Consider the following 27,198-nt stretch of genomic DNA (forward strand, 5'->3'; position numbering starts at 1 on the left):
CAAGAAAAGCTTAAACCACATTTTCCAAAGTCTGTTCTCGGCATAAATCCTTCTATGGTTGCTGTTATGTGAAACAAACAGTCATATGGTAAAATAAGTTTAGGAAATGCTGAGTTAAATTAAGGCCATTGACTTCTATGCTGCAAGATTTCTCAGCATTTTTAGTAGCCTAATACACACTGAATTTCAAGAGGGATATAGAATATACTCTGTGGCCTGAAATTATTTAATCAAAGAACCTTTCAAACATTTTTCTTTTATAATATTAATGCCTGTTATGGCTTAAGCATGGTTTGACTGTTCTCCAATGATTACAGGCTTGGTCTGCAGTGTGGCATTATTGGGAGGTAGGGACTATTTAGATATCCTTAGATCATTAGAGGCATGCTGACAGAGGTAATTTCCTCTCAAGAGTTGTTACAAAAATCTGAGGTTCATCCCACAAAGTCCTCTTTGCTTCCCAGTGAAGGATGTGACCATTTGCCCTTATATATGTCCCTACCATTGTCATCCACCATTTTCCTTGAAGTTTTCAGCAGAATTGAGATGATGTAGGCACCCTTGAACTTCCAAAATTGAGCTAAATCAACTATTTCTCTTTATAAATACAGCTACTTCAGGTCTTCCATTGTAGTAATGCAAAGGCAATTAACAAAACACACATTAACATTACTTCCAACCTATATGCTCTGATACACATTTTGAGAAATGTCAATATATGCTATTTTACCTTTTACCTTTGAAGGTGTGTTTTAATAAAGTAAAGCCTTAAGGTAAAGGAACACTGCATTAACAGAGAGATTTCAGGTTTGGACCAGTGTGAGCCGATAAATTGGATATCCGAAATTACATACATGAGTGCTTTCAAGATATCCAAAAAAATCACTTTCCCATACTATCTGGAACCCCTTTCTTCCAAACTCATGCTAGAAGCTTTTCTGATGTATCAGGCTCAGTCTGTAGACATATAAGCCAGTGCACTCAGCTTTATGAATAAATTGTTTTATTGCATTGGAAAGCCTCTGGATCAGGACCTCTATAATATTACACAAATATATTAGATGCAGTTGTCAAGTAAGTAAATGGTGTATTTTCTTCCAATGTATACTTACTTTGTTCTTTAAAATCTCCTCCATGAGGAGCTATCCACTTTTTATTATGATTCTATTGTGCTTCAAAGTGTGGAAATAGACAAACCTGCATTCAAATTTCACTTCTGTGATTTAATAGTATGATGATTTTGGAAAAACCCACGAAGTTTCTCTGAACCTGTTTTCTCATCAGTACAAGACTAATAGGCACCATGCAGCAGCTTGTTTGGAAAAATAATAAAGTTAAATATGCCTACCATAGTGTGTGGTCTCTAGGAGGGACTCAGTTACTTTTTATCACTCCATTCTGGGGACTTCAGATTATTACAGGAGCCTTATGAGGTTCATAATTTTTTGCTGAATCAGTTGCTCTCTATATTAATCTATTTATCCATAGAAACAAATATTGCATGATCTTAATCATATGTTGAATCTAAAACTCTCATAGAAGTAGAGAATAAAATGGTGGTTCTAAGGGAGTTGTGTGGATAGGGGATTATTTTGGAAGATATTGGTCAAAGTATATAAAATTTCAGGTAGGAGAAAGTTCAAGAGTTCTACTGTAGAATTATAGACTATAGATAATAACTGTATTATTAAAATTATTAAAAGAGTAGAGTTCTGGGTAGGTATTACTGGGTAATGGGAGTATAGGGCTGTACCACTATGCCCAGAAAAGAGTAGCTTTATAAGTGTTCTTGCCATAAAAATATGATAACTATGTGAGGTAATGCACATGTTAACTAGCTCAATTTAGTAATTTTATAATGTTTGCATATTTTAAACCATTTGAAAGTTGTTAAAAGTAACTAAATGAATCAGAAGAAAGAAAAAAAAAATAAACCCATACTCAGACCAGGATTTATTGGTAGCTCTAAAATCTGTCTGGGTCCAGAGCCTCTGCTTTTATCTCACACACTAAATCTGCCTTTCTTATGTGGGCCTTCACAGAGGGCTTCTTCCCTTTAAGTCACAGCACCTACTTCTAAAAAACAGACTTTTTATTTTCTGACATAACACTCTTCCAGTGTTATGTGCACATTACATGACAAAATATGTATGAATTAACTCTGAAACATTAAGAAGCATGTGTGTGTGCATGTATGCATGCGTGTGCGTACACATACACACACAAACATACACACTTTAATAGGAATGAGATAGACCTGTAGCCAGTATCCATTCTCGGTCTTGGCCTCCTTTGCTTTCCTTCAAGGCTAGTCACCTAAAATTCCCAAACTTTTGTGTTAGATTTTCATCACTGTGACCAAAATACTTGACAAAAACAACTTAGAGGAAAAAAATTGTTTTTGTTTCCAGTTTCAGAGGATTCAGTTCATGGTCACTGGCTCCAAGGTAGAAACATCATGGTAAAAGACATACATATGGTGGAGGAGAGCTGCTCAGTTCACAGCAGCCAAGAAGAAGAAGGAGGAAGAGACCAGAGAGAAGATAACTCCCTTCTGGAGCATGCTATCTGTGAACCTACTTCTTCCAGCTATCAATGGATTCATCCACTGATGAAGTCAGAGCCCTCATGAGCCAATCACTTCCCCAAAGCCTCACTCCTCAAACATAAGACTTTGGAGGACATTCCAGGTACAAACAATAACAATATGTCTAACATGTCTTAAGCAGGGTTAAATGAAAATCCTATATGAGACTGTGGTCACAATATTCATAGCATCACTAAACTACTTAGGCACCATTAGTCTTACTCTCTTTGTTGTCTCCATTCTCTTACCTATGAAGACGAAAGAATGTATGATGCACCAACCAAAGGGCGTCTAGTATATAGTAAATGGCATGTAAGTGTAAGTCCTCCTCCTTTTCCTCGTCCTTGTCATTGTCATCATCATCATCACTATCGTGAATACAATTTTACCATCAGAGCTTTCTAGTTCAACTTGAATAAACTGAGACCTAGGGAAGGAAAGGGACTGACCCAAGGCCATACAATTAATGGTAGATTCCAGAGCAGGAAGCAATGTAGATAGTATGGAAGGCTGAAATCAGGAAATATCAAGGATCCTAATGCAACAAACAGTTCCGTCTGTCTCTATTAAAATTAAACATGTACAAGCCCACTTTCCACATTTCATTCCCTGGAAATTTTGAGAAATGCTAATGCAATTGTGAATTTGACAACCCTTTTCATTTTGAGCTTTTAATTATTAATGTCCAATAGCTGGACATGGTGATGCTTGCCTATAACCCCAGTACTTGGGAGTACAAGAGGATTGCAGGTTCAAGGACAGCATCAGCAATATAATAAGACTCTCAACAACCTAGCAACACCCTGTTTAAAAAATAAAAAAAAATTAAAAGGGCTAGGGGTGTCGCTTGGAGGTAGGATATCCCTGGATTTAATCCCCAGTAAAACATACACACAAAGATAGCATTACACAAACCAAACATTTATTCCTGTGAACAAAAGGGAAAGCTAATAAACAAAATTCATACATGGTTCTGTTTATGACTGGAGGCATTCTGAAATGTTTTCAAATTGAGTGCTGTTGGGCTTGGAAGAAATCCTTACATTATTTACCAAAGGTTCTCCAGGCTGAGAGCTAGGACACTTCTCATTTACCCACCCAGAGCTGGTCAATGACTGTGGTCACAATAATATGAATAGCTCAGAAGAAATCCAATGTTGAGTACTGAAAGGTCCTTACAAACAATACAATCCAGCCACCTTCATTTTTCAACTGAGGCCTGAGGTCCAGAAAGGGCAAAGGACAGACCCAAGGTCACAGAAGGCATATCTGGAATTTGTTACCAGATATTCCCAACAGGAATGCTAAATTCCAGAAATTAAGTATTTAGAATGAGAAGGAAATGACTATGAAATGTTCCAGAATATGCTGCTTTTATAGACACCCCACCAATAGAACTGCCAATGAGAAAAAAGCCAAAATACAACCCACACCCATGGTGTGAAGATTTCAAAATGAGACATGTATGAGAGAGTGGGGTGGGCTTGAATCAACAGAGATATTTGTAGACAAAGACTAAACACTATTCATGAAAACATGTTTTTAATATTGGAAATAGAACACACACTTGTTGAGTGCTTAACTGTGCTAGTATTTCCCCCATGTCACTTTATGTGATCTATGTACCAACCCTAAGACCATCACCATTTTTGCCAAGGCTTAGAGAAATTAAATGACTCACTCAAGTTCATAGCATGGTACTAGAACACCTGGTATTAAATAGGCCACACAAGCATTCCACTGCAAATCCCAGTCTGTGTTCACCACAGGATACATCATGTAACCATCAGGATTCTTGTAGCTACAACCTAAAGATTGTCCACAAAATTTAGAGAAAAGATTTACTTTCTTACAATTTTGGATTCATTTCATGTGAGGCCAGGAACTGCTGATCTCAGGGCAGGGCAACAGGAAGCAGAGAGGGAGAGCACATAGCCTGTGCTCCTCGCATTACAGAGTTCAGAAGCAAGAGAGTGAGCTGAAGGAAGAGGAACCATTTACATATTCTCCAAAGTCTCACCCCCAGGAACCACATCCTCCAGCTACACACTATTGGCCTACTGGGTACCACCCAGTAAATCCATCATATGGATTTATCCACCTCTGGGATTATAACCATCATGACTTAATTATATCAACTCCAAACATTAATAAATGCACTCTTTAGAAGAAACCTTATATCTAACTGTAACATACCATTTTAAACCAACTTCCTGGGGTGAAATATTGTGATGATTTAAGCCAATATCTTTAGAAGTAACTTACACTCTCTGATTTAGCTTCCTTAACTGTAAAAATAAAGCTAATTTACTATCTACCTCCTGGGGCTGCCAGGGGAACTGAGTTAGCATATATTAAGTTCTTGGAAGAGCACCTGGTGCATAGAAGTATCATGTAAATCACTGTTGTCACTATATTACTTTACTGTTTTGTCAATAAACAGATACTTTAAACACTGGACCTGGAATCAGGCAATCTGGGGAACCCTTTGACCTCTGCAGGCTTTAATTTCTTCATATGTAAAATGTGGTACTAGAAAAAATGTACTGAATTCAGTAGACACAACTCAAATGCTTTCAGGTGTCAAATAGCACTAATAAATATTTCTATAATGTTTACTGTGTGGTAGATACTTTTCTAAATGCTTTATAAATATTAATATATTTAATACTCCCAGTAGCTTTATGAGTTAAGTATCATGCTATTATTAACTTTATTTTACTGATCCAGGAACTAAAGCACAGAAGAGTAAAGTGCTTAGCTCAGAATTACACAGCTGACAATTTAGAAGGGCCAGGACTAGAACCCAAACAATCGGGCCCCACAGGCCATATTCTTCATCATGTTCCCATTCCACCTCTCAAGCATTTGAGAAGAAGCCTGGTTTAAGATACTATGGAGTAATGTGTACTATGTCAAAAACTGAACTATGCCCCATGTAAAGGCGTTTAGATTAAAAATTTAAAAGAAAACACTGGGCTGGCCAAGCAAAATACAACCATGGGCCTATTTTCACCCTAGAAGTCTCCAGTGTGCAAAGTTAGATGTCTTGCAGTCCTGACATTCTGTGATCCTGTGGGAATCTAAATCACACACACAACTAACACTTGCCTGCCTTCCCTTTGGGGATAGAGTAATATCAGACAGATGACCTTTTCAGAGATTTGACATTTCAGCCACCATTTGCTTCCTAGCTCCCCCCAGCACATGAGACTTCCATTGCTCATTGGAGAGGGCAGAAAACAGGAGTGCAGTGTTTCAATTACTGGAAAGGGAAACAGGGAACATTCATTCAGACCCAAAGGAATTTTACCTCCTTCGTTTTCAGTTGCAGTTCTTCTGGAACTGCAAGAAAGAAAACAAAAAGAATGACTTGTGGTTTGCTAAACTGTTATGAATAAATTCACTGGTATCCCTGCTGTGTCTTCTGTGTGTAAAGACCAGGAGAATATGGCCCAGAGAGGTCACACTTCTTTTCTTCTGGGAGAGGTGAAAGGAAAACATGGACTAAATAAAACAGAAATAAAAGTAGTTTGATTGGAAAAGTAAAGCTTGCTTTAATGTCTTCAGTTATAAGGCTTCAAACAAAATGTCAGGCTGGGAATCCAACCCTGTATGAGGAACAGAAGTAGCCTAACCTGCTAGGAAAATAAGTCATGAGAACAAACTTAGGATTTCAAACACTTTCACAACTGGAGACAAGCTAGAGTACTGTTAGGAGTTTGTTCAAAGCTGCCAAGCCAGAAATGGTGAGACAGGAAGATGGCAGGTTCAAGTTCAACCTCAGCAACTTACCAAGACCCTGTTTCAAAATTAAAAATAAAATAAAATAAAAAGTGTATAGCCCTGAAGTAGAAAAGCTTCTGGGTTCAAGTCCCAGTGTTCCCCCTTCCAAAAAATAGGTTTTGCTGACGAAGACTCAGGAAAAAATCAGGAGCATTATAGATAAGCCATAATTTGCTTTAGAAATAGCCCAAATCATTTTGAGCAGATCATTAATACAGATAAAGTGCTGTGTTCAGGGGCCCATGCTTGTAATCCCAGTACTTGGAAGGATGAGATAGGAGGATCTCAGGTTTGCAGCAAACCTCAGCAACAAGATGCTCTCCACAACTTAGTGAGACCCTGTATCAAAAAATAGGCTAGGGGTGTATCTCAGAAGTAGATTGTCCTTGGGTTCAATGCCCAGTAACATGCACCCCCCCACACACAAAAATACAGGTAAAGACTTTAAGAATTCTACCTGTGAAGACTTAGAATGCAATGAGGAACATGTTATTGGAAACTAGATTAAAGAGGATTCTCACTATGATAGGACAGAAGGTTTAATTTTCTCTTTAATTTAGTTGCAATATAGAGCTGGTATATGGCTAATCTGGACATATAACTAAGAATAAGTGTGACCAAAGTTTTGAAGATTCTGCATGTTTTCCTCCTTTGATGTTTATAGAAAATAACAAGAGAAGAAAGATGATTTGAGGGAAGAACTGTTAAATATAAAAGAACCAGAATGAGGTTACTTAGAAAATTCTTAGCTCATCCAGATGGAAAAAGATACTAAAGTTAAGGAAACTCATGAAGAGAGAAAAATTAAAGGCATGACATAGATAATGGAGAATTGCCTTAGATCTCAAACAATTCAGTGGGTCTTCAGGAAGTTGAAGGGCGTTGTTTGTCAGCTATCACAGAAATCAAGTATACAAGAAACATTATCTTAGAAAGATCTGTGGATATGTTTTTTATCAAATGCTCTGAACTCCTATAAAATCATTAAAAACCCCACAAAACTTTTGAGAAAATCATACCAGCATAAACACTGCCAGGTTAGGTTAAAAGGGGTAGAGAGTAAAAAGTGAAACATTATCAGGCTCTTAAAATATTACTGGAAAGAAGCAAACTGATAAGACATCTCAGCTCTACATGTTACCTTTCATGAAAAAAGAATGACATGGAGGGTGTAACTGAAAAGTCAGAATTATGGCTGGAGTTTGCTTAGCAGGATTTTAAAACTCCTTTGGACTCCTGTTTAATTTTCATTTTTAATACTTTTATTGGTGCATTGTAATCATACATCATAATGAGGTTTAGAGTGATACTAACATGTGTGCACACAGCACTATGTGTTTCCCTCCACATTCTACCTGACTCCCCATCCCCATACATGTTAATGAGATTGGTGTTGATACCTTCATATACGGCCATAGCATTATTTGAACTGTTTCTTTCACCAAGCCTCCTTTTCCCCTTCCTTACCTCTCTCCTCTAATCCCCTTTCACCATTCTACTGGTCACAATCTCCATTTATCTAAAGTCCCTTATGATTTCTATTTTCTCTCTAGCTTCTACATATGAGAGAAAATATAGGACCCTTGACTTTCTGAGACTGATTTCACTGAACATAACATAGTCTTTTTTCCATCCAATTTTCTGCAAATGACATATGTTTGTTCTTCTTTATGGCTAATATTTCATATACTACATTTTTAGTATCCATTCATGTGCTTATGGACGCCTAGGTTGGTTTCATTATTTGGCTATTGTGACTTTCATGTATGACTACCGTATTCTGACTTCGATTCTTTTGGATTAAATACTGAGAAGTGGTAGAGCTGAGTGATATGGTAGTTTCATTCCTAGTCTTCTGAGGAAACTTCATACTGATCTCCATAGTGATTATATTAATTTACAATCCCAACAACAGTGTGTAAGGGTTCCTATTTTCCCACATCCTCCCCAGCATTTAATATTGTTTGTATTCTTGATGCTTACCATTCTAAATGGCATTAGATGAAATCTCAGTGTAGTTTGGATTTGCATTTCCCTGATTGCTAATGATGTTGAACATTTTTCATATATATATATATATATAATTTCATATATATATATAATTTCATATATATATAATTTCATATATATATATATATATATATATATGTATATATATAGGTGGTACTAGGGGTGGAACCCAGAGGCTATACTCACAGACCTATTTTATATTTTTATTTGGAAACAGGGTCTCACTAAGTTGCTGAGAGTCTCACTAAGTAGCTGAGGCTGGCTTCGGACCTGCGCGATCCTCCTGTCTCAGCCTCCCAAGCGCGGGGATTACAAGCGTGCACCACCACGCCCAGCATTTTTCCTATATTTATTGGATAGTTGTATTTCTTCTTTTTGCCCATTTTTAAACTTAAATATCTGTAACTATTGTAATAAGCCTGTTTAACCATTGTATGTTGGAAATATTGGGAATGGATGACTTATATCTTTAGTATTATATGTACACAGAGAGGAAATGTTTCCCAGCACTTGAACTTAACACCTTATATTATGGATCCTTATTTGCACCTGATTTAATTGATATATTTTTTAATAATTGAAATTTTTTCTTTTTAAAGTTTTACATTTTACACTATAAGGAGAAAGGTGAGAACAGGGTACTTAGTGACTAAATTACTAATTTAAATGTTGAGATCCTCCCAGGCTATTTAATGGGAACAAGATGTGAGAGAAAGGCCTTGAGAACTGTTTCTAGACTTCTGAGTGATTTGTATGTACATGATAAATGGGATGTAGAATTAAGGGGAGAATGGTGAGTTCACCTTGACCACATGCTTCAAAGGCAAGATGGGGGGTAATTAACATTTATTGAGGGTCTACTGTGTGCCAGGAAGAAGATGATAAAAGAACCTAGGACTAAAGGAAGTTTAGTCACTCATATTGGAAGTATTGCTCTCATATAATCCTAATATTTTCTGTCAGGAGTCTTGTGCTTTGCTTTGAGCGTGTTCCTGGGAGTCTATTTTTGATTACCTTTATACATCCCAATTTCTTAGACTACATAAAATGGTCCCTCATTTCCCTTATTTTTCTTCTACTTCTCTCAGTAAACATTTATTCTGCAACAGAATTGTTATTCCTGATTCTAATTCATTCTTTTAATTTTTTCTCTTTAATGCTGATTATAATTCCATTTTTATTGTTGCATTGTAGTCATCCTGATGAAGTTCAGAGTGATAGAGACATACATGCACACAGCATTCAGTGAGCCTCCCCCCAGCTCCTACCCAATTCCCTCTCCTTCCCTTCCCCCTACATGATATTGAGATTGGCATTGATAATTTTGTGTATGTACATCTAGTCCTTTGAAATATTTCCTTAATCAAATTTGCCTCTTTCCCTTAGGCCGCCTCCATCACTCTACTAGGGGTTTTCCTGCATCGTTTGAAGTCCATTTTCTATCCAAATTTCTTCCTAGCTGCCACATATGAGGAAAAACATATGATGCTTCATCTTCTGTGACTAACTAAACTCATTTAGCATAATATTCTCTAGTTTCATTCATTTTATATGAATGACATAATTTTGTTCTTTTTTATGGCTGAGTAGAATTTGATTATATATCCAATCATTTTATAATCCATTTATCTGTTGATGGATATCTAGACTGGTTCCATATTTTACCTATTGTGAATTGTGCTTCTATAAATATTTTTAGGCATGCATTACTCTAGTAGTCTGGTTTCAATTTCTTTGGGAAGATACCAGGGCGTAGTATAGCTGGGTCATATGGTAGTTTAATTACCAGTCTTCTGAGGAATCTCCACAGTGATCTTCAAAGTAGCTGAACTAATTTGTAATCCCTCCAACAAAGTATAAAATTTCCTATTTCATCACATCCTTAATAGAATTTTTTATTTTTATTCTTGATGACTGCCATTCTAACTAGAGTTAGGTGAAATATCAGTGTTATTTTGATTTCATCTCTTTGATTGCTAATGACATGAAGTATTTTTTCACATATTTATTGGACATTTGTATTTCTTGTGTGTGAAATGTCTTAGCTCACTTGCCCATTTTATTATTTTTTCACGATAAGTTGTTTAAATTCTTTGTATAATCTAGATATTAGTCTCTATTGGAGGAGTAGCAGGCAAAAATCTGCTCCCATTCTTTCAGCTCACTATTAATGTTCTTAATAGTTTCCTTTTGCACAGAAGCTCTATATTTTAATGCAATCCCACTTATTAACCCTCACTTTAATTTCTTGTGCCTTGGGAGGCTTACTGAGGAAGTTTCTACCTGAGCCTATATATTGAAGTGTTGGGCCTATGTGGTCTTATAGTAATTGCAAAGTATCTGGTCTGATTTACATGTCTTTAACCCATCTTGAGTTGACTCTTATGCAGGGTGAGAAGACAGATTTGAAGTCAAGTATCATGATTCCGCCTGCATGGTTCTTGTCACTTAAAACTGTTTTGGCTATTCTGGGTCTTTTGTTATTTCATATGAATTTGAGTATTGATTTTTCTAGCTCTTTAAAGAATGACCATGAAAGCTGGGTGAGGTGACATGCCCTTGTAATCCTAGTACTTGGGAGGCTGAGACAGGAGGATTGTAGGCTCACGGCTAACTTCAGCTACTTAATAAGGCCCTGCACAACCTAGTGAGATAGTGTTTCAAAAAATTAAAAATAGGACTGAGGATGTAGCTCAGGTAAAATGCCCCTGGGTTTAATCCCTAGTACTGCAAAAAAAAAAATGATGATGGTATTTCAATAAGGATTTCATTGAATCTGTAGATCACTTTTGGTAGAATGACCATTTAATGATATTTGTTCTGCCTATCCAAGATCTTTCTATCTTCTAAGGTTTTCTTCAATTTCTTTTATTAGTGTTGTATAGCTCTTATTGTAGAGGTCTTTTATCTCCTTGGTTATGTTTAATTCTAGGTATTTTATTGTTTGGGGGACTATTTTGAATGGGATTGTTTTCCAGATTTCCATCTGGTGTATAGAAAAGTTATTGATTTTTGTAGATTAATTTTGTATTCTGCTATTTGCAGAAGTTGTCAGCTCCAAAACTCTTTTGGTTGTTTTAGGCTCTTCTAAGTATAGAATCATGTTGTCCGCAAACATAGATAACTACAGCTCTTTTTCTATTTGTATTCCTTTTCTTGCTTTATTGATTTGACTAGAGTTTCTACTGTTATATTGAAAAGGAGTGATGATAGTGGACATCTTTGTCTTGTTCATAATTTTAACGGAAATTCTAGTAGATTTTCCTCATTCAATATGATGCTGGCTTTGGGCTTATAGTAAATTAGCTCAATGATATTGTAGAATGTTCCTTCTATTCCAAATTTTCTTTTTTCATTATCAGTGCATTGTAGTCATACATCTTAATGGGGTACAAGATGATAGAGGTATATATGAACATAACACTCCTTTAGCCCCCTTCCCTCCCCAATCCAGACTACACAAAAGCCAAAGTTCTTCTTTAAATCAGTCTTCTGCTCATTTAGAGGTAAGGGACAGCAATGTCTCCATAGCTAAGTGCCCAGTCGTTATGTTTTCTATATCAAGATGCTTATGTTGTACAGTTTCACAGTCTTTAGACCTTTTCTTTAATTTTGTTCATGTCTTTTTAATTTAGTAGCTTAGCTAATAAAGCATCTTGTTCCAGCTTAAAAAGTCAAATCATTAGATCTAGGCTAGCTTGGTCAAGATTCATATTTAAACGAGCTCTACTCAGTATGTACATGAGTGCAGCTGTACAATGGGACAGATTCTGATGGTGCTGGGAGTCATCCAAGGTTTTTAAAGACAATTGCAACCATTCCATGTGCTCTCGGATGCATTTGAAAACTGGGCATGGCAAATTTAGTAGACAAGCTAATAACACTAAGGCAATGTGTTTTTAAGGACTGAATGCTCTTTAAGCCATTTAACAAGTACTCAATGTCATCAGTGAACTTTTGATTTTCACCAAATTCCACCACATCATTGAATTGCTTCACATGCTGTACAACAAGATACAGTTCTTTGTCTTCTTTTCTGCATTTCAGTGCAGTGACTATATTTTGGTAGGGCTGAGTAGGTATTGTCACAGCTTTTTATCACTTTGAGTGATGGTACAGAGGCTTAAAAACTCCATCCTCTTTTTTATTTGGTTCCTTTTAAGACAGCCTCATGGTGACACTCTGAGGTTTTACTGCTGGTGGCTCAGGTAGTTATTCTGAGTCTGGATGGTTCCAATGTCTAGCATTATATACAGCTTTTGTCAGCGACTGTTTGAGGCTACTAAAAATCTCTCTGGTATTTTCCTTTGATTTATCTCCTTGTTTATTTATGGGCTTCTTCACACTCTCAGGCACACCAGGCAAGTTGTCTGTAAAATCCAAGTTTTCTGCATGATTTGTACTAGAATGACTGTCCTAAGAACTTTTGTTGCTGTCTGGAGGAGGCTGCAAGGATGGTGATCAAGGTGTTTTAGTTCTTTTTCTTTGCTAGTTTTTCTTTCCACTTGACAGTCATCATTGTCTTCATCTTCACTTTCACTGAGATTGTTAAAACCAAAGTTCTTAATTTTGTAATTAGAACTCCCAGAACCTCCTTTGTCAAATCCTGTCTCATCATCATCTTCAAAACCAAAAAAAAAAAAATCAAATTTTACATCCTTTTGGATTTAGTATTACTAGGTCAAAATCTAGTAGTGGTCTTAGAAATTGCAATATCTGCCTTTTTTTCTGAGACAGCTAGATTATCCCAGATCTGCAGGAGTGGAAATGGTGAACGCATCCATACTTCATTCCATAGTATCCTACATTACAAACTAAAAATCAAGATGAATGTAAAACAGTATAATCTCTAGTCCATCCAACAGTTCCTCTAAAACTGGTCCCACAATGTACATCACCTTTCTCTGCCTGATTCAGGCCGTCTTTACTTCATTCACTGTTTGCTTTGGCTAAAGCATGACTGGGCTGTCTATTAGCTTATCAAAAAAATTTTTTTGGTGGTACTGGGGGTGGAACCCAGAGGCTTTCTACCTCCGGGCTATACTCCCAGACCTATTTTTATATTTTATTTGGAAACAGGGTTTCACTAAGTTGCTGAGAGCCCCACTAAGTAGCTGAGGCTGTCTTCGAACCCGTGCGATCCTCCTGTCTCAGCCTCCCAAGCGCAGGGATTACAAGCATGTGCCACCACACCCAGCTCTAGCTTATCAAAATTTTATGTTCCTTGTGAGGATTTAGTCTATTGCTTCTACAGTACATCCTACAGTTGCTTGGTCTAAGAACACTTTGCACAATGTCTTCCTCAGTGGCTTTAATTTAGATTTTCCAGTTGGTTTTTAAATCCTCACCCTTCATCTCCAAGAGAAGATCACTATCCAGATTCAAAATGTAATCTTCTGATCTGATATCTTCTAAATTATCCCATTCATACAAACCATTTCTTTTAGACCCCTTAATTAGAGATATTTCAGATGAAGATTCTGAACTTTTCTCAAACTGGGAGTTCAAAGTACCATTTGTTTTCTTAATTTCATCAAGTTTGTATCCAGAAGCCACTGTGGTTTCTTTTATGGTTAAGAAGAAGATGTGTGTGGTGATGCACGCTTGTAATCTCTGCGCTTGGGAGGCCGAGACATGAGAATCGCACAGGCTCGAAGCCAGCCTCAGCTACTTAGTGAGGCTCTCAGCAACTTAGTGAGACCCTGTTTCCAAATAAAATATAAAAAATAGGTCTGTGAGTATAGCCCAAAGGTAGAAAGCCCCTGGGTTCCACCTCCAGTACCACAAAAAAAGAAGATGTTATGGCTTTTGGACTTTTATGGTTTGGAAAACTGTCCCCAGGGACCTTTGTTACACCACTGGGAAAAATTTCCCCCCAAAAAAACAAAAACACAAAAACCCGCGGGTTCTTGTCCTGAGCTAAGGATAAATATGCAATAGCCTGGACTCTTGCTGAGATTTAAAGAAGTTTATTAAAAAGATAGAAATACAGAAGCCAGTTACAGTAACATGAGGGGGTGCTTCGACCAAAATCACCAAAGTACAAAACAAGGAACAGACTTTTTATACACGACATCCTCCATCTTGTTTCACATAATTCTGACATAGTAAAAGTGTCTGTAAAGCTCCTCCCCTTACTTTCCCCGCCAAGGTGTCTCCTTTCACAAAGGTCGCCTCCTCCCATTCTAGCTAGATTATCCAATTATGTAAACCTGTCTTTATAATGAGGATGAGGAAGTCCTAGTTCCCCTCTCCTATAGACTTGCTAATTACCTTTAGCTAGGTTAATTTACATTGGAATAGTTGCCTGCTTCTAGCCAGAAACCAAGTCCTTTCACAGATCTGCACCTCATCCAATTTTTGAAATATATTTATTAATAATCAGAACTTTCTGAGGGTATTCAAAATGGCGACTGTGGGACACAGCACTTCTCAGTAGTTGAAATAAATGAAGTTCAACTACCGAGAAAGCAGCATCTTAACCAACAAAATAAATATATCTCGGAAACCAAAACAGATCCAGGAACCTCAGCGGAAGGAATCCAGAAACCCTGAACTGCAGAAAAAATAAAAAAGGTCGAGCTTCAGATCTGCTGCAGCCACAGCAGGGCCGCCAGCGCCAGTGCAGGCTGTCGGCCCAAACTGCAGTCCCTGGACCTGACTTACACCAACGTGACAACATAACCCAAGAGGAAAAGTCTTTCGGGGACCCAGGGTGCCAGAGAGCAGAGCCACCACTGCATCTGCTGCCGGTAAGCCACCAGTAAGACGCCCAGGGCCCAAGGAGGCTTGGGCTCCACTCTGCCTGGCACCGCCCCGACTGCTGCTGCCTCCAGCCCCAGCCCAGCCCCAGCCCGAGCACCACCCCAGTTGTTGCCGCCTCTGGCCCCAGCACAACCCCAGCCCAAGCCCAAGCCCAATCCCATGCGGTCCCACCCAGGCAACCTGAGGCCCTGCCACCATAGAGAGAGAGCGTGGCCTAGCCCAGCTTACAACCCAAAAAAGACTCAGGGACTACCATGGAAGAAATCCAGTAACTTTGACCTGTGAGAGTCACCGCAACACACACAAAAGGCACTATATTGAGCCACCGGCCCAAAAAGGATTTTGGAGAACTGCAATCTTGGCAGCCCCAAGAACACAAGTTTCAGAAAGTGGCCATAGAGCTCTAACATCTTAAGCTTCGAGTTCACCTGAGCACCTAAGCGGCACTGTTGGCGCACCAGTGGAGGCACCTACAGAGGCACTGGGGGACCTTCAGGGACCCCGACCCGGACCTGCCATACCCCCGGAGAATCAGATATGGAAGAGCTGCCAGCCCTTCAGAGCCCCTGCCCAGTGGCTTTTCTTTACGCCAACAATAAATCCACAATGAAAGAAATAAAGAAAACAATTCCATTCACTATAACCTCAAAAACCAATAAAATACCTAGAATAAACCTAACCAAAGATGTAAAAGACCTCTACAACAAAAACTATAAAACATTAAAGAAAGTAATTGAAGAAGACCTTGGAAGATGGAAAGATCTCATGTGCTCATGATAGGCAGAATAAATATTATCAAAATGGCCATTCTGCCAAAGGTGATCTATAGATTCAATGCAATTCCCATAAAATACCAGCATCATTCTTCGTAGACCTAGAAAAAAGATAGGAGAGGAGGAAGGCTGAACTTGGTTAATGAGGGTCTACATCCGAATATGTGTAAAAGTATGAATATGGCATGGTTACCCTGGACAATAATGGTAGGAGGGGGGGAAGGGAAAACGGGGGTGGGGGGAAGAGGGCACCAAGTACAGTTACAATGTATACCATTTCTTTTCTTTTTTTAATTTATTTTTTATTGGTGCACTGTTTCATACATCATAATGGGATAAAAACTTGTGTAGACATACATACACACATCGCCCAGTTAGCCCCTACCCAATCCCCACCCATAATTTGTATAAAATAAAATAAAATGCTATGCCCACATTAAAAAAAGAACTTTTTCAAATCTTCCTAGGCCATTCCCAATCCTGGTACAGTTTCTGCACTGGGCTTCTTAGTATTGTCTTCAGCATTTTTGTGAAAATGGTGATGATTTTTTCATGCTCTTCACTAAAATTATCCACTTTGTCAGAAGGCATTAATTTGGCAAGCTACTTTTGCTTGCATCATTTTCTAGGATTTTTTTTTGTGTGCTCTTTTCTTTTCCATGCAAAGTATCCTCCAAAGGTAAGCATTCATCAGATACAACACTGTCTTCATTCACCACATGACTAATTTTGCTATTAGCTTCAAGTACCAAAGTGACCTCTTTTAGCCAAACAGCTTCACTGGAATCTGAGTAAGAGGAACCCTTACCCTAAAATTTTTTGAAGTAACTGGTAGAAACTCCTCATCACTATCAAATTCGAAAGGGAAGACTTCCGGGAAGATGGCGACCGAGAAAAGCGGGGCTTAAGAGCCCCGCTAACAACCAATCTCCATTACCACAAAATCAGCAACTTTCATAGCCAGAAAACACCATTACCAGTGAAATAAAAAATCACCAGGCTCCAGAGAGAAAGCGGACTGAGAACAGAGCCACAGAGGAGATAACCGGCCTCACGCCCGAGGACGCGGCAGACGCGGCAGCAGCGCCATACTGCCGGCGGCACCGGCGAATTCACAGGACGGCTACAGCAAACCGAGGTGAGCCACTGTGGAACAGCCAGGCGGGATTTCTCTGCGCAGAGAGCATCTAAAGCTCCCAGTGGCCGAGCTCAGCACACACTGCAGGGATTCAGAGTGGAAATCAAAACCAAGAAGAAAAACACCAGCCCCACAGCCGAAGGCGTAGCAGCGGCGCCATATTGCCACCGGCGGCAGAAGCACCGAATTCAGTGAGGCCAGTACAGCTACATCTGCGTACTCAAGAACAGTGAGTCAAATTGCGGGCCACAGAGGAGAAATCCCAGTACTGTACTCCCTGGGACTTGACCCAGTGGGGGAGGGGCAGTGGCAGAGATATCACACCATAGGAGAACGTGCAACCTGGCACCCCCCCCCCCACAGTCTAAAGCAGCCTCTATCGACTCTCTTGGTCGGAGACTCTGTGATAAAACCCAGTAAAGGAGTAGTGGGGTCTGAGATACTACTGACTCGAGATCCAGAACACCTTAAGTGAAGTCATAGTGACCCAAGGGAAGAACCCAGAGAAGGCACAAACATCCGAAATCATGGGAAAGAGGAATAATACTGGAGCAATAAATGCCCACAACCCCACAACATCAGAACCCGATTAAACTGAAAATCAGAGATTTCTGGAAGATCAAATCAGGAAAATAACTGTAGAAATAATAGAGGTGCTTCGAAAAGAACTCAGAGAGAGCCAAAAAGAGATAAAGGATGCAATCAATGAAGTAAAGGCCTCAATTCAAAGCACAAACAACCGATTAGAACACATGGAGAACAGAATCTCACTCTTAGAAGATGATCATTCCAAAAATGAACGCATAGTTTCTAATCTAGAAAAAAATATCCGACAGCAGGAATCTGATATTGAAGAAATATGGGCCCATTTTAAGAGAGCTAACCTAAGAATAATTGGAATAGAGGAGGGAAAAGAAAGTGAAACCAAAGGGATCAACAATCTCTTCTAGGAAGTAATAGCAGAAAATTTTCCAGACATAGAGCAAGAGGTCGATACACAGGTCCAGGAAACTTATAGAACTCCCTTTAGACAGGATCGGAGAAGAGGATCCCCATGCCACATAATTGTCAAAATGACCAATGTGGAAGCCAAGCAGAGAATCTTAAAGGCAACAAAAGCAAAGGGCCAAGTGACATTCAGAGGCAAACCAATTAGAATCACTCCAGACTTCCCAAACCAAGTTATGAGAGCCAGAAGGGCTTGGAGTAACATATTCCAAACTCTGAAAGAAAACAACTTCCAGCCAAAAATTTCCTACCCAGCAAAACTTTCTATCAAATTAGATGGAGAAATAAGAAGCTCCATGACAAACAGAAACTGAAGGAATTTATGTCTTCAAAACCAGCACTAGAGAAAATACTCAAAGAGATTAACTACAAAGAAGAAATAGATAACACACTCCAGAACTAGAGAAACAAGATTTTCCATCCAACAGACAACTAAGATTGGTTATCTGTGGAGATTCATTATTTATGTTAGTCTTTTACCTATCTCTAAAGGGTATTGTTTGCCTTTATTGTTGTTAATTTCTAGGATTTCTAGTTGGAATATTAATATACCTTCAGATATAGCATTTGGAAATATTTTATCCCATTCTATTAGTAACTGTTAACTCTGTTTACATTGTCTTTGGATATACAATATTTTTTTTATTTTTTAGGGAGTTTGTATACTCCTCTGTTGCCTGTGCCATTGAAATCATAACCAAGAAATTACTGCCAATTTCAATGTTGTGAGGTTTAATGACCCAGATTTTCTCCTAAAAGTTTATAGTCTTAAGATTTATATTTAGGTCTATTATCTATTCTGAGTTAATATTTGTATATGGGATTAGGTAAGGGTCCAATTTTATTCTTTTCCATGTAATTATTATTTTTCAACAATATTTATTTAAAAGATTAATAATTCCACCACCAAATATTCGTGGAAACCTTGTCAAAATAACTTGACAATATAGGGAAGAATTTAGCTCTAGGCTTTTATTTAACTCCAATGGTTTATATATCTGCCTTTAGAATAGTACTACACTGTTTCAATTATTGTAGCTTTATATGGTTTGAAATCAGAAAATATATATCTTCTAGCTTTGTTCTTTTTCAAGATCGTTTTGGGTACCTAGAGTCCATATTCCATATTAGGATAGATTTTTTTCTGAAAAATAAATACATAAATATATGATAGTTTCACCTAAAAAATAGAAAAAAAATATTCTCTGGTAAGAAAGAAAGCAAAAAGAAATATTGAAATGTTATCTTTAAGTCATCAAAAGCTTGGTATCAGACAAATGAAACTGTTATGTGAGATTATCATTTTTAATTTTAGATAAATTCCCATAATACTAGATGTCAACTACTAAGCCAAGCATGGGAGGGAGGGATAGGGAGAGAATGGGGTGGGGATCGGGTGGGGGCTGACTGGGAAAAGTGTGCATGTATGTCTACAAAAGTATGTATCCTACTATGATGTATGAATACAGTGCACCAATAAAAAAAAGAAAGAAAGAAAGAAAAAAAATTCGAAAGGATCTCCATTATTCCCTTCTACTTTTTAAAATTTCTTGGATATCTGATTTGAAATTGGGTCTCCTCTGCCCTAATTTATCCATAAATGTTGTCTCTCCCCATTTTGTGCTAAGGTTGGTCTGTTTGTTGGAAAAAACTTCATCAAATTTTGAATTGCGATTGACTTCTTTCCTACTGTATGTTTCCCCAAATCTTGACATCATTTTGACAACTGTTTTATATTCCTCTTGACGCCAGGCAGCTGTTCTGGTCTCCAGCTGTCTCCACCTCTCCCATTCCCAACCGCTCTGGGCCAAGCGCCTGGTCCTCGTGGGAGAGAGCAGAGCCTATCTCTTCTCTTGCAGGAAAATGGATGGACCTGGAGAAAATTGTGTTAAGTGAGATTACTCAGCCATAGAAAGTGAAGGGTCATATGTTTTCTTTCATATTTTGAAGCTAGAGAGTAATTGGGATACCAGAGGGACTTTAGATAAAGGAGGAGAAACACCAACAGAGGGATGGGGAAGGTATAATCAATGAAGGAAACACTACCTTCCTAGGAGAGGGTGGTGGTGGTGTGAGATATAATTAATAAAGGAAACACTTCCATTGATGTTATGTATATATATGAAATTATCATTGCCAATCTCGATATCATATACAGGGAAGGGGCGAGAGTAGAGAGGAAGCCAAGTGGAAGCTCACCAAGTGCTGTGTGCATGTGTTTCTATCACTCTGAACTTCATTATGATGTGAGACTACAATGCACCAACAACATTATATTTAAAAATAGATAAAAATTAAAAGCTGCATTTTAATGCAGGGATAAAGTATCATGATATTTGCTACTTATTTTCAAATGATTAGCTAAAATTAAAAAATATATATGAAGGGTAGCCGGGGTGGTGGCACACAGTGAGAGAGGAGAGAGAGAGAGAGAGAGAGAGAGAGAGAGAGAGAGAGAGAGAGAGAGAGAGAGAATGTCTCAGGAAATTTTTGTGAACCATATGGAAAAATTTAACTGGATGATACTACATTTTGGTGGATTTATCTGGCTAAACAACCATATCTAAAAAAAATTCAGTAGATTAATAGACACCAACAATGTGAAATTTATAGGGAATCCGTTGAAAACCTGAACTTGGGTTTAGAAACAAATCGATTCTATGAATACAGAATAAAGAATATCTAGCTTAACAGCAAGCTAAAATGGAAAACAAAGAATAAAAACGTATGCTCTGTAGATTAGTGGGGGATTTTAAGCAACAGTTCAGAATGATCTATACAGACATCAAGGACTTGATAAATTTAATGACTGATCAGACATGGGATGAAAGGAGGGGAAAAGTTAAGAGATAAGAGTGGAGTTCTACTCAGGAGTCAGACTTCCTGGATAATAATCTGACTCCATCATTTATTAGCATGCAAATATGGGTAAGTCATTTTAACCTCTCTACACTTTAGTTCTTTCAGCTGTAAGATGAGATTGATAATAGTATCTATTTCACAGGGTCCCTGTGAAGATGAAATAAAATGCTACATGTAGAGAATAGTACCCAACAAACAGAAAGGACTCACACATGCGGGGTTTTATTTCTCTTATTACTGATAAAGGCATTTTCCTGCATTTTGAACTGTTCACTCTGCCTTGTGCTTAGATAAGAGGCTACCATGAAAAAAGTACATTTGCCTAGGATTGGCAGGGTCCGATTCATTCACTATCTGTCTGGTCCTATCTGTAAAATAAGGAAGGACTGGGTGATCTATAACTTCTTGTCAAATTCCATATTTCTGCTCCTATGAAATTCTACATCCCTACTTTGAGGCTGGGGCAGAGATTAGTTAAAATGCCGGTGGAATGGCATGCCATGTTAGAAAAACTGTCAATATGTCTTAAAATCCTGTACTAGATGGGGCTGTATTGTCAAATCATGATCTCTAGAGGGCACTCTAAACACACAAAATAACTACTTCCATTCAAGGTTCTCAGAAAGGGCTGTGAGTTGGAATTGGCAGAGAGGAGGAGCTGTTGTCAAAGAGGTCTAATTGGAAACTGCTGTTCTAGACAGGTTGAGGCTCTCCCAGAATAAAGTTGAAGGTGGGGTGAGTACTTATTTATCAGCCCATATCTCACAATTTAATTGTGATCATACTTCCAAGGTAGAAAATAGCTTGTTTTGACACATCATTTCTCCTGTTTGGTCTCAGGATTATATAGGATTTCAGGGACCTTGGGAAAGAGTGATGTGGGAAGAGGTACAGAAAAAAATATTTCACAGAAAAAGTCTTTCACTTACTAGTGAGATTTGAAGGTGGCAGTGAGAAGGTGAATGTGAATGATGTAACATAACATGCATGTACTTGAAAGATCACTCATTTATGGACTAGACTGAATGACCATGGGAGCCTGTGGAAAGTGACCTGAATTAATGAAGCAAAGCTGAAGTCATGTAGCAAGGAGATAATAAATGGTCTTTAGTGATGTGAGGAGCAAGATTCTGGAAGAGTTAGGTTTCTGTGTGGAAGATCCCAGTTTTATTCTCTAGTCCAAGATATTGTTGGGGCACTTTTCCTTCTACTGGCACCCAAATGAATCAAATCCTTAAAAATTCTCTGCTTCCTGTTTATTTCCAATTTCTGTGAAAAATAAAATCTTAGTGTCTCTGGGTTTAGGTGAGGTCCTCACCCATACACTTTGGTTAGAGCTCAGAAAAGTCAAAGGACAGGAGGATTTTTGAGGATTTTTACTGGACAGTGCTTTCTAGACCTGGTTTCTTGTTTTGTCTTAGAACTGGTTGCAACAGAACATTAATCTCCTCAAGAAAAAGACAGTTATCTCTCTGGACTTGTTTTCTTATGTTGAAAAAAAGAGGGTCTGTGTGAGTCAGTGTTGGCATTAAAACCCTTCTGGAATGTTAAAAGTCTGCCAGTTAAGCTTTTCCTGAAGACCATTTGAGGAATGGAAAGGAAGAAGGATCACAGGAGAAGAACATATGGGCATTTGAGGGGTTTTATCACAAAGGAACTGAGCATTCTGGGAGCAGACCTTACTTCCTCTAGTCTCCTACCTGGAGATAGTAACTAGCGATAACCCAGAGCAGCAAAAGAAATACTCCTCCCATAGGTCTATCTCCAGACTGCTTCTAGTTCTGATAAGATCCTTGCCCAGAAGCTGGGTGTGCTGGTACACGTTTATAATCTAAGTACTTTAGAGGCTGAGACAGGTGACTCACAGGTTTGCAGCCAGCCTCAGCTACTTAGTGAGCCTCTCTGCAACTTAGTGAGTCCCTGTTTTAAAATACAGAATAAAAAGTAGGGCTAGGGGTATAGCTCGGAGGTAGAATGCCCCTGAATTCAATCCCCAGTTCCACACACACAAAAAGAACCTTCCCCAAGCATAGCATTCCACCATGCTAAAACATGCTGGATTGTATTATGAAAATTTAGGATTTTTAAAGCTTTGTTTTCATAAGCTGGCTTGATAATGTGAAAAGTGTGTGGACCTAGATATCAGCTCTCACGCTTTCACTGCTTCTGCTTAGGTGACCCTAGACAACTTATCTAAATTTTCCCCTTTCCTCATCTATAAATTAAGGACAATTATCTTCTGATTCCTGATGAATCAGATCAGACTACACCCAAATAGAGTGCTCATTTAATATGTGTATACAGAAGACTAGAGGTTTCCTTTCTTACACAAGTTCCTACTTACATGGTAGCTCCTGAAAAATATTCTTTAATGTTTCTGGGCCAATGTTTCTCTTCCATTAGGGTGGGGTAGTTAGGAAATGGTCATTCACAGGAAATGTGGGCCTATGTGGGATGAAGTCATGGATAAACAGAAGTATTTATTACACCTCAAGAGAAAAGGCAGGAAAACCTGTAGATGAAGAAACCAAACACCTGATGATTTTACCAGCTGGTTTGGAGGCCCTTTTTGCTTTCCTCCCAATTGGCCCCTGAGCTTGTCTTGTTCCCAGAAGTTAAGTTTGGAGGAGATGATGAGCTTTGGGCCCATCCAAAAGCCGTGAAAGGGGACCAAGTAGTTCACTTAAAGTAATTGGAATACTAGAAACCTAAATCAGAGGCCAAGCTCAGTGAGCAATAAGGCCCTGCCACTGCCATTCATACCTGCTACCTGGCAAGATAAGGTATAGAAGGTGACTGCAGTGCCAGTGTTGAGCTCAAGATCACTGCAGTGTGGGTATCCAGTGACCAAGAAACAAAAAAAAAGCAGATAAAGAGGGCAACCACAAAGTCTCACTAACAGAATCCAGGCTGACCACTGCAGACTGAGTCTGACTATCCTCCAACTAGCATGCATGCATGAACACATTTAAAAATACACAGGTTGGGAATCAGGAGCAAGGGGCCAAGAGTTAAGGGGACACCTCTTTTTCTACCCAGAGTTTCTGGTAATACTTAATAAAAGTTAGATAGAAAATCCAGAAAATTTCATACTACTTGTTTGAATCCCCTGCCCCCACCCCCATCTTGGTCATTTAGATTGTCTCCCCTAGCTGAGTGTGTTGGTGCATGTTTATAATCCCAGTATTTGGGAGGCTGAGACAAAAGCATTGCAGGTTTGAGGCCAGCCTTATAAACTAAGCAAGACCCTTAGCAAATTAATGAGACCTTGTTTCAAAATAAACAAAATGGCTAACAGTATGACTTCGAGGTAGAATGGCCCTGGGCTCAATCCTTAGTACTAAAAAAATGTTGCTTCATTTCCTTCTCCAACTGTCAGAGAGCAATGGAGATAGAGGGAGAGAAGAGGGAGAGGACATTCACTTGTCCAACTGCCTGAAAAGCCTAAAGTGCTGTGGAAACATTAGGAACAGCAAATATTACTCTGCTGATTGAGTTTCAGTTGTTGGACATGAGGTTAGCCCTGAAGATAATTCTGTTCCAAATCAGATAAGTGTACTAGTTAATCTTATTGGTTTTTCCTCCTTACTTTAGGAAGCTCTTCTGAGAAAGCAATGCTTCCCACAAAGCAGCTACTGGGAGCTTTAACAGCTCCCAAAATGAACTGAAAATGCAAGAATTTTGTAACCCAAAGGGCCTTAAAATGTTAGAATTTTGTAACAGAAAAGCCCCTAAAGATATCGTTGAGGAAAGCATCTTCATGTTGTAGATGGAGAAATTGAGATACAGGGAGAGAAATTATGAGGTTAGAGAATAAAGCAGGTCTAGTGTCAGTGACCCAGACCCAATTACTGCAATAAAGGGCTCCTTTTGATACAATTTTGACCATTCTCTGGTTCAGTTCCCTTTCCAAGGATCTGGAGCAAAGAAGAGGGGATGACTAGGAAAATAAATCCTTACTCATTTATTCCACCTAGGCAATTCAGAAGTAAACCCATCAGCCCTAAGGGGTACACCACAGATGAGTATGTGAGATCCACATTAGAAGGAGGTGGTAGTGAGATAAAGCAATGCTAACAATAGTTCAAGCTATATGAGTAATACTGACTTGGTACCTCGTGTATGGATCCTGTACTAAGTATTTCACATACAACCTCATTTCATGTGCACATTCATCCTGCAGGGTAGGTCTGAATGTCTCCATTTTACAGATAAGGGGCTTGAGGTCTAAAAAGGTTTGAATAATGTATCTAAGGATAAGAACAAGCAGTGAAGGTACTGACACTGGAACCTATGTGTGGCTGAACCCAAGGTCTGAGAGTTTAATGATAGCCATCTTTCGCATGGTGACCCACATACCCTCATCTGAAGGCCACCCAATCCTTAAATTCAACATCTTTCTCTCTCTACTAATTTCTCTTGCCATGGCTTTGTTTTTTATTCTCATATTTGTGTATATCTAATTTCATTCATAAACGTTGAGATTCTTGAGAATATGGGCTGTATATGTGTCTCCCTTTCTTCATCTCTCTGTCTCATTATCTCTCTCTCTCACTCACTCACTCTCAATCTGTGTTAGCACCTAAAATAGTGACAAGTAACAGAGTGTACTTGTACTTAAGAAGTGTTTGTTGACTGACTAAAAGAAGTTGGTGGAACTTAGGTTTGTAGAGGAGCTATGAGAAAATGATAAGCTGGTTACATGTTCCTGTATTTCCATCAGTTTGGAGTAAAAGGGTCATCTTCAGGCTCCACATGAAGGCAGACCTCTGGCACCAAGGCACCAGTGATGAGAGACTTTCTAATAACCCCTTCCCTCTTCCTTTTACACAGAAAATCCCATCATTAACTTTTCCTGAGGCAAAAAGGGACTCCCACAAGTATAGCTTTATGGCTGACAGGAGCAGAAGAATGGCTGACCTAATTCTATATAGGAGGCTTTGGGTCACCAAATTCATCCAGACCTCAGTGGCAGGTGCTGTTCACAGGCTGATCACAACATTATTCATATCAGTCAATCTGCTGGGGATCAGAGATGAAAATTACCATGGAGAGATGAAAGATCAGCACCATTCATTTTATGGACAGGATCACTGAGGATCGGAGACTAGAAAGGATTGCTCCAGTGTCACACATTCATTCAATGCCAAAGCTAAAGCTGTGTCCCTAGGTACTTTGTTGCTCAGCACTGGGCTATTTCCAGGTACTCTGTGTGTGTGTGTGTGTGTGTGTGTGTGTGTGTGTGTGTGTGGGCACGAATGATAGTGAGGACTGAACCCAGGGGGTACTGCCACAAAGCTACACCTGCAGCCCTATTTTTTGTGGTGCTGGGGATTGAACCTAGGGGCATTCTACCTCTGGACTATACCCCCAGCCTGATTTTTTAATTTTTTTATTTTGAAATAAGGTATCACTAAGGTACAGAGGCCCTCACTAAGTAGCTGAGGCTGGCCACAAACCCGAATTCTTCTGTCCCAACTGCAAAGTACTGGGATTACAAGTGTGTGCCACCATGCCCAGCCATAGCCCTATTTTGAAAAATTTAAAAATAGGGTCTTGAGACTTCCGGGAAGATGGCGACCGAGAAAAGCGGGGCTTAAGAGCTCCGCTAACAACAAATCTCCATTACTACAAAATCAGCGCCTTTCAAAGCCAGAAAACAACATCACCAGGAAAACAAAAAAAATCACCAGGCTCCAGAGAGAAAGCGGACTGAGAACAGAGCCACAGAGGAGATCCTCACGCCCGAGGAAGCAGCTTCACGCCCGAGGACGCGGCAGCAGCCATACTGCCGGCGGCACCGGCGAGTTCACGGGACAGCCACAACAAGCCGAGGGGAGCCGCTGCGGAACAGCCAGGCGGGATTTCTCGGCGCAGGAAGCATCTAAAGCTCGCAGTGGCCGAGCTCAGCACACGCTGCAGGGATTCAGAGTGGAAATCAAAACCAAGAAAAAAAAAACGCCAGCCCCACAGCCGAGGGCGTAGCAGCGGCGCCATATTGCCACCGGCGGCAGCAGCAGAGAATTCACCGAATCCAGTACAGCTACATCTGCGTACTCAAGAACAGTGAGTCAAATTGCGGGCTCCAGAGGAGAAATCCCAGTACTGTACTCCCTGGGACTTGACCCAGCGGGAGAGGGGCGGTGGCAGTGATATCACACCATAGGAGAACGTGCAACCAGGCACCCCCCACAGTCTAAAGCAGCCTCTATCGACTCTCTTGGTCGGAGACTCTGTGATACAACCCAGTAAAGGAGTAGTGGGGTCTG

General features: G+C 39.2%; 2 pseudogenes across 2 annotated transcripts; both read right to left on the minus strand.

Moving 5' to 3' along the window:
• Nucleotides 1-11,879: 11,879 nt before the first annotated feature.
• Nucleotides 11,880-16,011, minus strand: LOC308279004 (wings apart-like protein homolog; annotated as a pseudogene). The gene is made up of 4 exons: nt 16,003-16,011; nt 15,462-15,618; nt 13,575-13,947; nt 11,880-13,348 (listed from the first exon to the last, which is right to left on the minus strand). The product of its transcript is annotated as a wings apart-like protein homolog (transcript).
• A 373-nt stretch (nt 16,012-16,384) lies between these two features.
• Nucleotides 16,385-19,785, minus strand: LOC308279005 (wings apart-like protein homolog; annotated as a pseudogene). Its single transcript has 2 exons — nt 19,605-19,785; nt 16,385-16,791 (listed from the first exon to the last, which is right to left on the minus strand). The product of its transcript is annotated as a wings apart-like protein homolog (transcript).
• Between the last annotated feature and the right edge of the window lie 7,413 nt (nt 19,786-27,198).

The sequence above is a fragment of the Muscardinus avellanarius genome (genome assembly GCF_963383645.1).
Source record: "Muscardinus avellanarius genome assembly, chromosome: X".
NCBI lineage: Eukaryota > Metazoa > Chordata > Mammalia > Rodentia > Gliridae > Muscardinus > Muscardinus avellanarius.